Raw genomic sequence first — 5,299 nt, 5'->3', positions numbered from 1 at the left:
CAGAACTAGAACAGAACTAGAACAGAACTAGAACAGAACTAGAACAGAACTAGAACAGAACTAGAACAGAACTAGAACAGAACTAGAGCAGAAGTAGAACAGAACTAGTTTAGAAGGTTTACTCTAGTCGACGTTAATCAACCAAAACTTATTTACTTCTTATGTTTATTTCCTAAAGTGTTCCTAGAATAGAAACTTTATTGTTTCATCTTCTGATGTTTCTGTTCATTAAATATGAATGGAGCTGGTGTTTTTAATGTTGGTAGGAGTGCGGTATCCATTCTAGTGTGATTATAAATGGGTGTTTGTGTGAGACCTTATTTTTTTCTTGTTGCTGTATATTTTTAACATCAATGTTAAGTGTTTTAATTTATTCATAAGCTTTAGAGGTCTTTAACATATTTTTTTGTTTATTTTTCTTGTTTTCTTCTCTGCTTTTTGTTGTTTTTATATTTTATTATTCTTAATAAAAGAAATTTAATTGCTGCAAAAAACAACCTTCTTCTTTTGCATAATTTAAATAGTATTTTTTTTATTTTTATAATTTTGATTTTTTTATGTTTGTTTCTATTTTAAAAGAGAAAAAATGCAAAGAAACGCTGGAATAAACTAGAATAATAAATATGTTTTTTTTTCATCTTTCTGCTAAATTTTTTTTAGCCTTGTTGCTTTAATCCTTTAGCTTGTTCATTGGCTTTAGAGCTGTTGAGTGTATGTGTGGAAGTATGTACGTGAGTTTTTAGTTTTTTTTCTTTTGCCCTCAAGTGTACATTTTATATAATCACCCACCTTAATATAATGAAAGGCACTTGTGAAGTTTTTCATTAAACAAATTGACCATAACTAAGTTAGTGACCCTTTAGATGTGAATAACTTTATTTTTGTTAAACATTATTATCTCGAAAGAGATTTAAATAGAGTATGATTTTTATATTTTAAAAAAGGTACAATTATTCCACATGGAATACAAAGGAGTTACATTATAGAAGTAAGGAAAATTGGTTGGCATATTTTAAAAATTATAGCTAGTTTAATATAAAAAATATACAAATCACAATTTTAAAGTTTAAACTTTTTTCTTAACTAAAACTAACCACAATGAAAATCTTTCTGTTAACACTAAACTACCACAATTTATCTAAGTTAATAAAAAATGTCTGCTATCAGCAATATTTTTCTTATTTATTTTTATACTAAATAATAAAGTTAATTTTAATTAAAAACTATAATTTGCAACACGTAAGACTCATAAAAATGTATAAATTTCAATTTATGGTTAATGCAAAGCGATAACACTTAAACAAAAACAAACTAAATAGAAATTATTTTTATAACTCAAAAACTTTATGGGCAAAAATGGAACAGAGAAAGGAACCGCACATAGAAAGAACAGCAGAGAAAAAGTATAATTTAAAAGCCAGCTATCAATTTTTGTTAACAGTTTCAATTAGACAGTTATGGGGGAAACTACAAAAAAAGTATCTAGATACTTATTAACAGTCAAGCGAGAGTGCTAAAGAGGGAGAGTGGGAGTGAGACCTACAAAGAGACCAAGATGTTAGTAACAATAAAAATTTAATCAGCATAAAATTTTTATAGCCTACTTTTTCATCAAATTGCTAACCGTCATTTAAAAATCGTAAAATATTTAACATAAATTTAACTTGCCATTCATACTCCTGCCAGAGACACCCATCCAGCAGCACCCAACATATTCAACAATTTCCTGATAATTCCAACAACAGCTGTTAAATATACTAACCTACACATACATGTATGTATGTATTTTGATGTGGATGGATGGGAGTTTGTTTGTGTATTTATTTAATAAGTAGTTCTTTTGTACTAAAAAAAAGAAAGAAAACCCCTTCTTCATCATTTTTATGTTGGAGTAGTAATCACTCAGTCGTTCGTCATTCAGTTTTCTCTCTGTAAAGGAAAAAAAGCAACGTTATAGTGAACTCTTTTTGAAAACTTCACAAAACTCCTTTATCATTAACATAAAACATGTAAAATAATAAACAGGGTTGGAAAATTGTCTTTTTAGCTGAATAACTAACTAAATAACTAACTAACTAACTAACTAACTAACTAACTAACTAACTAACTAACTAACTCACTAACTAACTAACTAACTAACTAACTAACTAACTAACTAACTAACTAACTAACTAACCAACTAACTAACTAACTAACTAACTAACTAACTAACTAACTAACTAACTAACTAATTAACTACCTAATTAGCTAACTAACTAACTAACTAACTAACCAACGAACTAACTAACTAAATGCTTAACTAACTAATTAACATTGATGATATTAATTCTCATTTATGATAATCCAATTCATACTGATCGTAACTGATGTAGATTTCAACACACCTCGATATCTCTGTTAACACACCTCAATTTCTTTTATTTTCACTTAATAAAATTTCCATTCCTGACTAATAAAAGCTGTATATAACGGCAAAACACCAAAAGGGAACAATTTAATAAAGGAGTGTTTAGTGTAACGAAGTGAATGAATGTGTATTTAAAAACTTTTCTTTTATACTCTCTATTGTTTGTAGCATAAAAGCAAAAGATACACATGCAGAGGTTATACACCACATACATATATGTTTGTAAATATGTATGAGTGAGTTTCTCTTTTATATTTAGGCCAATATTTAACTTTGTTAGAATTTATTTTCCAAAACATAAATCCTTTATACTAGTTCTTTACATCTAAAGCTACAGCTTCTTTGATTACTCTTTGTAGTCATAAAAACCCCAAAAATTGTTTGTAAATAAAAAGCGAAATATCAAGAGTATAAAACTTTACATAATAGTAAATAATCATAACATGTATGAATGTATGTATATTTTGTATGTATTGGTAGGATTTTATGAGGCCATACTACATATATAAAGCCCGGTACTAAGCTGTTTTGTATGTACACATTCCAAACATTTAAAAGCATTCCTCTTACGTACCAGCTCCTATATGCAATACACATGTGAAAGTTTATGAAAATGATTTGTTTGAAACTATAAAAGTAGAAAATAAGAAAATATAAATAATTCAAAAATAAAAAGAAAGCCAACAAAAGAAGAGTTTATTCCCCATTTAGTTGTATTTTGTATTCATTATGAAGATAAGAAAACAGGCGGGCCATCGTTGTACGTTAGAAGCAACAGTTGCAAGTGTAATGATGAGTACTCAATTGTTTGGCAAATATTTATGTAAAGGCTTAAACTTTAGTCCTTCGACAAGTATAACTCTTTTATTTTTGAAAACACAATAGAATTTAATAATTTTATGTTTAGAGCTGTTTAAACGCATATAAAAACTAAAGTAGTTTGGAAATTTAAGTTATACGAGATTAAATATAACGTATTGTTGCAGCAACATTTTAATATGTTTAGCAACATGTTTTTTTTATAAATTAAATATAATCTATTGAAATCTAACAGTTTTAGTATATTTTGGATTTATTAGTTTATAGCCAGAATCAAGTGTGTGATATAATGTTATAGCTTTAGTGACCCTGAATTTTAAACTTGAATTATTTATCGAAAAAAGCTTATTTAAATACCATTAATCACAGTCCAGTAATAACAACAACAAACTAAAAGAGATTGTTCATAAATACATATCATCATTATTATTATCACTTCCGTTAAAAAATATTGGAAAAGGAAGTTCATTTCGACAAATTTTGTTGGTATTTTAATGCAATACAAAAATAAACTAAATAAAATATATGACACTATAGTTTATATATACATGTATTCTTTAGATATACATGAATATATGAACATATGTATACATATATATGTATAATGTCCTTTGTAGTCTGTAACTACAAAAAAAAAATCATAAAAAACAATATGTTAAAAAATTGTAACAGACTCATATATCGTTTTACTATGTTTTGTGACATTTATGCTGCAACATTATGATGCAAGGAAATAAATATGTCTGTTTGCAAAAAAAAAAACAAGAAATTCATACTTACTGGATGCTACATTTAGTTTTTTTAATTCTCTTTATAAAAAAATTTTCGTTGACAGTTTTTATTATTTAAAATATTATTCATTTTATTGCTGAAAGTATTTTAAAAGCAATTATTTAATTCTCTTGAACTTTGGTCATGGTAAAAACAGTGTATAGTCTGTACTTCGGACCATTCTATAGTCTGGCATATAGACAAGTCTCATATCTGAATTATAGACCATTCTAGAATATATAGTTTACACAACAGACCAGTCTTTTGTCTTGACTATAGACCAGTCTAATTCCTGGACTCTAGACAAGTCTATAGTCTACACAATAGACTAGTCAATTATGTGTCCTATAGACCAGTCAATTGTCTGTCCTTTAGGCCAGTCTATTATCTGGATTATGGATACGTCTATAATTTAGACAATAGGCCAGTCTATAGTCTGAACAATAGACCAGTCAGATTAGTCAGAAATATAGATAAGCTCATAATCTGGCATCCAAATTTTTAACCAGTCAAGACTATAGCATAGTTCAACCAAGACAAGAGACCAGTCTATAGTTTGGACTATAGACCTAACTATAGTCTGGATAACGGACTTGTCTAAAGTCTGGACTGCACATTTGTCTAAAGTCTGGAATACTGAAATGTCTATAGTCTGGACTAATGTCTGGATTATAGATTAGTCTATAGCCAGGATTATATATAGTATACTATACAGTCTGAAGTACAGAGATATATATACAATCGAGACTACATGCTGTCAAAACTTATCTATATTTTGACAATTTAACTAACATTAGTTTTACCACAACAAACATCTAAATCTACTAATCTAAAACTAACTATTAGTTTAATCTATCACCCCATTATCGACCCTTAAAAAAAGATCATCCACTACCAAATAACAAATAACTAAAGTAATAAATATCAATATAATAGACAAAGTTATTTTCTTTTTTCTGTCAAAACCAAACAATGTCACAATAGAAGCATTTGTTATTGTAACAACAATAACCAATACAATCACCCATCCATACAAACATATTACTTACATATTTATGAATGTACTTGTTTAGAATTAAATGAACATGTATAAAAACTTCTCTATACAGATTATTATATAAAACTATTTTTAGAAACATAAAAATGGGAAAAAAATAATACGAAACAAGAGCAGAAATAACAATGTCACCATATCAAAAATCAAATGAACTTGGACAAGAAAAACTAAAAACGAAATGAAATACATTGAGTATGGGATATTTTATTCTAAATATGTTAAGTCTTTACTAATAGCATCAGTAG

Source organism: Lucilia cuprina, chromosome 2 (assembly GCF_022045245.1).
Source record: "Lucilia cuprina isolate Lc7/37 chromosome 2, ASM2204524v1, whole genome shotgun sequence".
In the NCBI taxonomy this organism is placed as follows: Eukaryota; Metazoa; Arthropoda; class Insecta; order Diptera; family Calliphoridae; genus Lucilia; species Lucilia cuprina.
The sequence above is the reverse complement of the archived record's forward strand: the minus strand, read 5'-3'. Positions refer to the sequence as shown.